Source organism: Hypanus sabinus, chromosome 10, assembly GCF_030144855.1.
Source record: "Hypanus sabinus isolate sHypSab1 chromosome 10, sHypSab1.hap1, whole genome shotgun sequence".
NCBI classification, from domain to species: domain Eukaryota; kingdom Metazoa; phylum Chordata; class Chondrichthyes; order Myliobatiformes; family Dasyatidae; genus Hypanus; species Hypanus sabinus.
Window position 1 is genome coordinate 139,835,903 of NC_082715.1, and position 11,923 is coordinate 139,847,825.

Consider the following 11,923-nt stretch of genomic DNA (forward strand, 5'->3'; position numbering starts at 1 on the left):
ACATGTTGGAATAGGAATGGGAAGTGGAATTAAAATGGGTGGCAACTGGGTGATCTGCTTTTTCTGGGGGATAGAGCGTAAGAGCTCAGTGAAGCAGTGTCCCAGTCTTCACCAGGTCTCACCGATATACAAGAGGCCACACCAGGAGCACCAGAGGCAGTAGATTGTCCAATAATATGGCATCAGCTGCAAAATTTGGCAGACGACAAACACTAACATATTTTTTAAACTTTTCTCTTCATAACTCAATTCACTAACATCATTGAGAAACAATGAGAAGTAAGGATGTCAAACTAACTGCCAAAGTTCAACTCTTTCATTAACAAGTAATTACACAAAGCAGGGACACAGCCCGAGGGTTCACTCTGATCTTCATCTTTCATTTAGAAACTTAAAAGCAAATGCACTCCCTGGAAATGAAAACTGGGTCTCGTGTTCATGATTCAAGATTGCTTAATGTCATTTCCAGCACACGAGTGTAAAGGAGAACAAAATAATTGTTACTCTGGCCCCGACACAGAACAAATACTAAGAAGAAGATAGAGAACTCAATAAATTACATTTATTTTATTTATGTATTTAAAGATACAGTGCAGGACAGGCTCTTCCACCTTTTCGAGCTCTGCTGCCTAGCAATCCTCCGGTTTAACCCTAGTCTAATCACAGAACCATTTACAATGACCAATTACCCTACTGACTGATACGTCTTTGGACTGGGAAGGAAACTGGAGACTCCGAAGGAAACCCACACAGTCACGGGGAGAACGTACAAACTCCTTACAGATAGCACTGGAATTGAACTCCAAACTCTGATGCCCCGAGCTGCAATTTTCTTGCGCTAACTGCTACGTTACCGTGGCACCCAATGCTAATAAAAACCATAATAAATATAAATATGTAAGAAAGTTTATATAGATTGTATGGCCATAAAGGGGTGCTAGGCACAGGAGTGTGACTCTGAAAGGAAATGATTAAGTAGTGGTGGTTGGGGGTGTGGAGGGGTGGGTCCGTGGGTGGAGGAGCTTTAACGCTTGGCGAAAGTAATCGTTTATGCTCTACTTTGACTCAGTGACAAAAGGCTGGAAAATCAGACTGCATTTTGTGGTTTTATCTTCTCTTTTCTGTTACTGTAGGCTTGGCACCTGTGAGGAGGCATGCAGGATGAATCTCACGTCCTGACAGTGAGATATTAGGCATTGTTGCTGTTGTAACATATTCACCGCAAGTCGTGCAAGCGCTTCTGAGCACTTTAGATAAGAAATGGAAAATTAGAAAGACAATTAAGCTGGCCAGTGACGTGGGGATTTTTATAAGTCAGAATTAATCAGAAAATAAAGACACCCTTATCTATTCTTCTGAAAAGGATAGATTACACTTAGCCACAGGATGGTACTTGCTTCACTGCGGTACTCTCTGTGGTCACTTTATTAAGCTAATAAAGCTGCCTCTGGGTGTATGTTCATGGTCTTCTGGTGCTACAGCCTATCCGCTTCAGGGTTCAACGTGTTGTGCGTTCAGAGATGGTCTTCTGCACACCACTGTTGTAACACGTGGTTACTTGAGTTACCATCGCCTTCCTGTCAGCTTGAAGCAGTCTGGCCATTCTCCTGTGACCTCTCTTATTAACAAGACATTCTCACCCACAGAGTTGCCATTCACTAGATTTTTTTTGTTTATTTTTCATACCATTCTCTGCAAAACTCCAGAGATTGTTGTGCATGTAAATCCCAAAAAAAATCAACAGTTTCCGAGATGAGCAAATACTCAAACCTCCCCATCTGGCACCAACAATCATTCCATGGTCATTCACTTAGATCACATTTCTTCTCCATTCTGATGTTTGGTTTGTACAACAACCAAACCGCTTGACCATGTCTGCATGCTTTTATGCATTGAGTTGCTGCTACATGATTGGCTGATTAGCTATTTGCATTAACCCCCAGGTGTACCTAATAAAGTGCCCACTGAGTATATGAGAAAAAGTTTCAAAAATACTGGAAACACCAAGCAGGTAGAACAGCATCTGTGGAAAAAGTAACAGAGTTATTCAGGGAGGTCACAAATAAAGTGACTGAGTCTCTGAGGAAGTTCTAGTTCAATTTTCATTCTACCATACACAAGACGCAGCATTCCTCCAGGGCCAAGTTACAAAACACAGTACCAACAGTCACACACGACACGTATAGAGCAAACAGTTATGACAGCAGGAAAACATAGCTGCAGAAGCAAGTTCCTCGTGGTCCGTAGACCGGTCGTTCAGCAGTCCCCACCACGCACGAGTGCTGCCGTAGGTGAACGCAATCCAACCCTTCTTCCATCAAGCAAACGGTCGAGCAGAACAAGCATGCAGCCTGGACTTAAGGCCACGATTCATGATTGTAGGTTGAGCAAGCTAGTGTGTTTGTCTTTGGAGTGAACGAGGATGCGAAGTGACTTGACAGAGTTGTACAAGACGGTAAGAGGCATAGGCAGAGTGGACCTAATTCCCGGGACAGAAATGACTAGTATGAGGAAGCATAATTTTATAGTGATTGGTGGAAAGTAAAGGGGGAGAGGTCTGAGGTAATTTTCTTTTACACAGAGAATAGTGGGTGCATGTAATGCCCTGCCAGGGGTGCTGGTAGAGGCAGCTACATTAACAGCATTGAAGAGATGTTTAAGTAGGAACATTGATAGAAGGAAATTATAGGGCTATGTAGTAGGGAAGGGTAAAGTTCATTTTAGAATACATTAAAATGTTGGCACAGTATTGTGGGCTGAATGGCCTGTACTGCACTGTACTGTTTATGTTCTCTATTTTCTATGTTATGATCTTGCACTTTGTTGTTTACCTACACTGTACTCTCTCTGTAACTAGAACGCTTTATTCTGCAATCTGTCATCGTTTCACCTTGTACTACCTCAATTCACTCTGTAACGAATTGATCCATTTAAACAGTGCACAAGACAGGTTTTTCATTGTATCTTGGTACATGTGACAGTAATAAATTAATTCCAGTTCCTCAAACTATCTTTCAAAGTATCTAGAGAAGTCACAGTAGGGCAGGACATGCCAGTGTTTGGTATCTAATATGACTGCAGGTATTGATGGGCTTGGCCATTACTCATTCATGCTGCTGAAATGTAATCCTTTTCATCTTTCTGTATTAAATTTCTGTCAATCATCTGCTCTATTTTGAGGATATGAAACCGTAAGACTATAAGATATAGGAGCAGAATTTGGCAATTTGACCCATCAAATCTGCTCCAATTTTCCTCTGAGCCCCAATCTCCTGCCTTCTCCCCATATCCCTTCATGCCCTGACTAATCAAGAATCTATCAACCTCTGCCTTAAATATACCCAGTGACTTGGCCTCCACAGCTGCCTGTGGTAACGAATTCCACAGATTCACCACCACCTGGCTGAAGAAATACCTCCTCACCTCAATTCTAAAGGGATGTTTCTCTATTCTGAGGCTGTGTTCTCAGGTCTTAGACTCCCCCCACCATAGGAAACATCCTCTCCACATCCACCCTATCAAGGCCTTTCAACATTCAATAGGTTTCAGTGAGACCCTCCTCAGCCTTATGAATTTCAGTGAGTACAGGCCCAAAACCATCAAACACTCCTCTCATGAGAAGCCATTCAATCCCAGAATCGTATTCGTGAACCTCCTTTGAACTGTCTCTAACGTCAGCACATCCTTCCTTAGATAAGGAGCCAAAGTCTACTCACAATACTCCAAATGAGGCCTCATAAAGCCTCAACATTACATCTTTGCTTTTATATCCTCCTTCTCTCTAAATGACCGCTCATATGACACCCTGGTAAAGATTTTTACTGCTCTACTCTGGCTGTTTCATGTCAGCAGTTCTGTAAGAGCAATCTGTTCTGCTTCAAGCCTGTTTGGGTTTGAGCTGAGATGAGGGGCTTTGTTGTTCATCTTAGGAATGTGGTGTCAGACAATCAGGACCACGGAATTAGGAGAAGGTTCTGGAGAACACTGGGCGGAAAGGTTTTGTGAGGGACTCTGGTGTGGGTCGTGGTCTTTTTGGCGGGAGCCGAGAGGAGACAGGAGGGAAGACGCCTGAGGATGCTGTCTCCTGCTGCACAAGGTGCTTGGTGCAGATGAATGGATTCCAGGAGGAAGGACTAACGCTCCTGTAGGAGAGCCCGTTCGTCCGAGATGGATTTCAAGCAGCATTCGGAAGGTGGCGTGTGCTTCCACACAGACCGATGGTCCAGTGCATGAGTTAAAGACAACTGCAAGACCAGCTCCAACTTATGCGCACATTTGACCGTTTAATTGTGATGAGCCCTTTTGTGTTTTTTACTTTAATAAGTCTTTGATTAAGTCAACATTCATAAATGTACTTTCTTTATAATTGTAAGCAGTGTAGGATCTGTTATTTCTTGCAGGGGGCAATAAGTCACAGAGCATTCACACAAACCGGGGTTTGGCTGGGCGAGACATCCCAAACTCATGGGTTTGGCAGGACCAACGTTGTATACACCCTGGACATGTGGAACCTGAGAAAGTTCAGCACAGAGTCCAGTGGCCGTTCAGGGGCTAACAAGTCAGATTTCCAGAGATGCCCAGTAAATGGGGGTTTCACCAACACTGAGTTTACCTCCTTCACAACTGACTCAGCCTGCAAATTTACTCTTAGGGAATCCTGCATGAGCACTCCCTGGTCCCTTTGCACCTCAGATTTTTGAATTTTCTCTCCATTTAAAATGTAGTCTACTCTTCTATTTCTTCTACCAAAGTGCATGACCATACACTTCTGACCCTATATTCCATATGCCACTTCTTCGCCCATTCCCCTTTTGTAGCCTCTCTACTTCCTCAACACTACCTTGCCCTTCCACCTATCTTCATACCATCCATAAAGCCATCAATGCAGTCAACCAAATCATTACCATACAATATAAAAAGAAGTGGTCCAACACCAACCCTGGTGGCACACCACCTGCCACCAGCAGCCAATCAGAAAAGGCTCCCTTTATTCCCATTCTTTACCGCCTGTCAATCAGCCAATGCTCTATCCATGATAGTACCTTTCTTGTGATATCATGAGCTTTTAGCTTGTTAATCAGCCTCCTGTGTAGAACCTTGTTAAAGGCCTTCTGAAAATCCAAGTACACTGCATCCTTTGTCTATCCTGCTTATTATTTCCTCAAAGACTTCCAACGGATTTGTCAGGCAAAGCTTTCCCTTAAGGAAATCATGCTGACTATGGCCTATTTTATCACGTGCCTCCAAATATCCCAAAACCACATCCTTAGTAGTCAACTCCAACATTTTCCCAACCACTGAAGACTGGCTAACAATCCTGTAATTTAGATTTTTCCTACCTCCCCCCTTTCTTGAAAAGTGGAAAGACATTTTCAACTTTCCAGTCTTCTGGAACCATGCCAGAATCTATGAATTCTCAAAGGATCACTACTGATGCCTCTAAATCTCTTCAGCCACCTCTTTCAGGGCCCTGGGGTGTAATCTGTCAAGTCCAGATGACTTATCTACCTTCAGACCTTTCAGTTTCCCAAGCTCCTTCTCCATAATAATGATGACTTCACTCACTTCTGTGCCCTGACTCTCTCAAACGTCCAGCATACTGCTAGTCTCTTCCACAGTGAAGACTGATGCAAAATACTATTCAGTTCATCCACCATTTCCTAGTACGCCATTACTACCTCTTCAGAACCATTTTTTTGCAGTCTGTTATATACTCTCACGTCTCTTTTACACTTGCTGCTCTGCGATCATTCCTGCCAGTATACTTATTATTGAGGGAATGGCCATGGGAGTACTCTGCACTGGGTGCCCATTTCCTTTCCTTCACCTGAAAGTCACCCAGTAACCTGCCTCCCGCACCCTAGGGGTGACTACCTCCCTGTAGCTCCTATTCCTCAGTCTCCCGTGTGAGCTGAAGGTCATTGAGCTGCAGCTCCAGCTCCTTGGCATGTTCTCTGAGGAGATGCAGCTTTGCATACCTGGAACAGGTGTGGTTATCTGGGAGGCTGGAGGTCTGGCAAAATTCCCACATCTCAGATGTAGAACACAAGACAGTCTCTGGAACCATTCTCACTGCACAGAAAAAATAAAGAAGAAGAGGAAACTGTCGAAGGGTTTTGGCCTGAAACGTCGACTGTTTACTCTTTTCCATAGATGCTGCCTGGCCTGCTGAGTTACTCCAGCATTTTGTGTGCTTTGCTCGGAATTCCAGCATCTGCAGATTCTCTCTTGTTTGTGAAGAAGAAGAAACTTATCAGGTATTTACCTCACCCAAGCCTGATCAGTTAAAGCCACTCCAACGTTGGCCCACAATGGCTGCTCCACTTGTCCCTGCCTTATTTTTATTCACCCTTTTTAATGAACCCTGTTCACACATTGGGTGCAGTCCAACTCCAAAAGTTGCCGCAAAGCACTGCCTTTTTAAATCTTCACCAGTGGACCTCAGTGAAATCATTGCTTCTTCCTGTGCTCCTGATCACTGATTGGATGCAATCTTCACAATCTGCTGCATTTCCAAATACATCTAACCACTGCAAATATCTGCAAACGTGTAAAATGAGCCCAATGCACTCAAGTCCTTGTCATGAACCTCTCTTAGGAAATTCAGTCGTCCTAGCAGGGAAACCCAGGGGAACAATTCTTCCTTCTCTCACTCCTTCTCTTCTACTCACCTGCCCACCACTTCTCTATGGTGCTGTTCCTTTTTGCCCATTCCCAAAATCCTATCGGATTTTTTCCTCTTCAGCTCTTTACCTTTTCCACCTACCATCTCTCAGTTTCTCACATATACCTCCTCTCCCACCCACTCCCTCACCTACCACTTACCACCCATCATCTGCCACTTGCACTCTGTTCCCTCCCTCTGCCTTCTTACACTGGCTTCTAACCCCCCCCCCTTTTTTTCCAGTCCTGTGGAAGGGTCTCAGCCTGAAACATTGACTGTTACTCCTCACCACTGATTCGTGTTCATTGCTCTGAAATTCCAGCACCTGTAAAATCTCTTGTTTGCTGTATAGGTCGTTGGTGAGACAGATTAGGAGAATGTGCAAGGAAGTAATACATTGTATGGAAGTGAGTGTTCATCTACATTGGTAGAAGGAATAAAGACACAGACTATTTTCTAAAACAGGAAAAAGATCAGAAATCAAAGGTGCAAAGGGACTTGGGAATCTTCATGCAGGATTACCTAAAAGTTAATTTTGGGCGACTGTTGGAGGAAGGAAGGGAAATACACAGCCATTGCAGGCTTGTGGCCATTCTCCTCAATAATAAGTATGCCACTTTAGATACTGTTGAGGGGGACGATCTCTGGCACTGAGTCTGGTGCTGTGGCTCAGAAGAGCAGAGAGGTGAAGAGGACTACAGTGATGACAGGAGATTCCATAGTCAGAGGAACAGATGTGAGGTTCTGTGGGTGCGATAAGGGCATGCAGATTGTATGTTATCTCCCAGGTGTCAGGGTCAGGATGTCTTGGCTCAGCCATGATGAAATAGCAGAGCAGACTCAATAGGCCAAATGGCCTGATCTTGCTGCTATATCCTAGAGTCTGATGGTCTTAATTTGCATAACATTGTGTTGGTGATAATGAAGGCCAACACAATTTTAGCATTCATTTTATGAGGACTGGTATATAAAAATAAGGATCATAATTCTGAGCCTTTATAAGGCTTCGATCAGACCGCACTTGGACTAATGCAAGTAGTTTTGGGCCTATTACGTAAAAGAAAACCTACTGCCATTGGAGAGGGTCCTGAGAAGACCCTAGGAACAAAAGGGTTATCATATGAGGAGTGTTTGCTGGCTCTGGCCTGTACTTGCTTGTGTTTAGAAGAATGAGGGGGGGATCTCATTGAAAACTGTTGAATCTTAGTGGATGTGGGAAGTTGGGGTAATCTAGGACCAGAGGGCACAGCCTCAATACAAGTACATCCCGTTAGAATTGGAATGAGGAGGAAATTCTTTAGCCAGAGGGTGCAGAATCTGTAGAATTTATTGGCACAGACGATTGTGGAGACCAAGTCATTGGATATAGTTAAAGCAGAGATATATAGGTTCTTGATTAGTCAGGGCATCAAAGAATATGGGGAGAAGACAGGAGAGTGGCGAAAGGAAATCAGCAATGATAGATTGGCGGAGCAGACTTGATGGGCTGAATAGCTTAAATCTGCTCCCATGTCTTACGGTTTTATTGCCATATGTGTTATCTTTTGTAACACCAAGACAAAAAAATTCATTGAGAGGAAGCATGGGAATCTAGGTCTAACTTCATTTGGTACTTTAAGTGGGGCATGTACATGTGACGTGTGGCATGACAGTGTATGACATTCAAGTACTTCTACATATAATCAACAATAAATTATGTAAATAAACAAGAATGCTTAATCAAACAATATATTTACAATATTACTAAAATATAACTGAAGTGTTAAATACACAACATCCTCCCTGCTCAGCTATAATCTCCAACTCAATCTCAACTACTGTATATACACATTAAACTACATAATACAATTACTCTACAGACATTCACAGCATAATAATAATAGGCATTCATTAGTCTCATGAGACCATGGTTTTGCAGCTTGGAAGGTTTCCAGGGCAGGCTTGTATGGGAGACCGGCAGCCCAAACTGCTAGCCTTCCCCTCTCCTCGCCACCAACATTGTCCAAGAAAAGGGCACTAGGACCCAAGCAGCTTGACACTGGTGTCGTCGCAGAGCAATGTGTTGTTAAGTGTCTTGCTCAAACAAGTGACCTTCAGATCGCTAGACCGATGCCTTACCCACTAGGCCACGCGCCATACATGACAGCATGGTAAATTTTGAATTGTCCCATTCAGGCCAAAATATTTAATCGCTGTGGAGGATTTCTTACTCTTGTGGGATAACATGTTTCCTGGCAAGAAGGATCACTCTGCTTGTCAGGGGAGACTGGCTGTGAAACAACCTCAGGCTCTGTGGCTTCCTCCGTGGTTGCTGTGGGAATCGACTCTGGTTCTGGAGGAAGTGGTTCTGACAGCTTTGGACACCTTTCTTCTGGATGTTTCATCATTCCTAACAGTGCATGGCAAGCTTTGCTGACCGACGTGTATCATAATCTGTGAGCACGGTGTCTGACATCACTATTTTGTTTGTCTTTTGGAATGCTGTGTCCATTGCCATTTCTTTCCAATTTGTAGTAATGAGTTCAATGGGGGTGGAGCACTGTAGCCAGGTTTGACAGGAGCCTGTTATAGTAATTGACAAATCTGAAAGAGGACCACAACTATGACACATCCTTTGGCCTTGGGGCATCCACTATTGCTCAAATCTTCTTGCTTGTGTAATCCATGTGTGTCAATAGTGTGACCACAGTAAATCATGCTTGGTTGAACAGTTCACACTTGCTGCATAATCCCAGAATCTTCTCATCTTTTTAATACTGTTTTGAGATTTTGGAGATGTTCCTTGTCAACCTTAGAGGCAAAAATGATGTCATCCAAGTAAAACAGAGTGCCCGGACAGCCTTTCTGCCAGAGTGCAGGTGCAGATGCTACTCCAGAAATAAGCCTATTATAGAGATAAAGCCCTCTGTGAGTGTCGATGGTGAGAAAAACTTTGAACTCTTCTCCCATCTCCATCTGTATGAAGTGTTTTCCTTCACAAAGGCCTGCAAAAATATCTTGTATCCTGGGCAGAGGATATTGATCTACCTTCAGTACTATATTGATGGTGAAATTAAAATCACCTCAGATTCTTACAGACTTGGCTCTTGGCTACGAGGGCCATTGGCATTCACCATAGGCTCGACTCAACCTTGGAAAGAATTCCTTTAGCCTCTATGTGATATAACTCACTGGCTACTTTATCACAGATGGCATTGTATTTCTTTTACTTTCCTGTAAGTGCCTGTAAGAAAATTAACCTCAAGGTAGTACTTGCTAAAACTTGAGTGTGGCATTTTCATTTTACACTATTTTACCCTTGATCTGTTTGAAGTTTCCAAAACAATCCTTGAAGACTGTTGTGTCATCATCCAGTATCTTTCTTAATTCCCTTTCAGGCGATCCTGCAGAGGATATGGCATTCAAATGGTGAATAGATCTCTATTCAAGTTTTACTTGTCTCAGCCAATCACACTCTCCTGTTTTTACCATATACGAGCCCAGTGTGGCTTGTTGGTTGTTGTGTTTCACTGTTATGAATGTCATTCAGACAGGAATTATCTTTTCTCCAGTATAAATTCTTAGCTGGATATCTGTAAGCTTCACTTTAACATCTTCGAAAAACTGCTCAAACTAATTTTGTGGGATAACTGAAACAATTGAGCCAGTGTCTAACATCATTTTAATTAATATGCCATTCACTTCTGGTGTAGGCCATATTGTTTGTATCTTAAAGAGTAAACACGAGGAAATCTGCAGATGCTGGAAATCCAAACAACAACACACACAAAATGCTGGTGGAACACAGCTGACGAAGGGTCTCGGCCCTAAACGTCGACAGAGCTTCTCCCTATAGATGCTGCCTGGCCTGCTGCGTTCCACCAGCATTTTGTGTGTGTTGCTGTTTGTTTGTCTCTTGTCAGTTTTCACAATGGAAATCTCAAGGCTATACAGTCCTTGGTCACTCTCATCAGAATCAGAATTTTCATCACAACATGCAGATTAATGCTCTTTTTGAAACTACAGCCTTATGTTTTATCCTTTTCTCCTCCCTGTGCACCCAATTTACTTCTGTCTGCCCAACATATTCTTTGTATGTGTCCTTCTTTGTTGCATTTTCTTCAGGTTTCGCCATTGTCTTGTGTATGTGAGCCCCTGCCACAACAGTAACACAACTTATTCAGTTTAAACATTGCAATTTTGTTTATGCTCACTTTTGTTCCTGACGGTAAATCAATTACATCTCTATCTACTGTTTCCATTAATACAACAAATTTAACTGTGAGTTTTAAATGACAGTTGTGTTTCAGTTATGAGCCACTTTTGAGGGCTTTCTTGTAATATTCCACAAACTACACAATCTCTCAGAGCATCCTTAAGCACATTACTGAAATAAAAATGCTCAGACAATCTCTTCAATTCAGCCACTTACACTGAAATGGGCTCCCCTTCTTTTTGATTCCATTTATGAAACCTAAATTGCTCTGCAATCAGCAATGGTTTCAGTTCTAAATGTTCCTGCATTACTTTCACGAAAGCATCAAAGCTTGTTTCGGCTGGTTTGGTTGGAAAAGTTAAACTTCTAAGCAAACTGATGCCTTTAAATCCAATGCACTCACCAAAATTGGCATTCACTTCTCATTGGCTATTTTGTTTGCTTCAAAATACTGCTTAATTTATTCTGTATACATATTCCAGTTATCTTTTGTGCAATTGACACATCTGTGTTTCCGATGCATCCAGCAATTTCAGCTCTTTGTTTTGTATTTATGATTGCTATCACCTAGCACTCTCTGTTCATGAACTTGTGAATTGATCTGTTTTCTGCTTTCTTTTTAACCTTTTCTGAAGAGACGTGGGCTGTGTTGTTTTCTTTAACTCATACTCCTCGCTGAGGTTCAACAGGTAGATAGTTGTCTCGAGTTCATTTAAAGTTTTCTCATCACCACTGTTATGTTTTTTAACTCCAAAATGTTAAACTAATTGAAAGTAGAAACACTGAGCAGGGAATAGCGTATCTTAGTTTGGTTATTACTTTTAGTGAGGGGCATGCAGATGATGAGGTGTTGTAATGACGAATTCCATTCACCTACTTTTACAGAGAGAAAAACCCATAATGAATTATATATAAAACAAGAATGATTAATCAAGCAATATATTTACAATGTTACTCAAATATTACTGAAATAGCAAATACACGGCAATATGGATGTTCATAAATTGTACTAGGCAGACTAGATGGGCTGAAAGGCCTGTTTCAATGGCATTGTGTGCTATGAC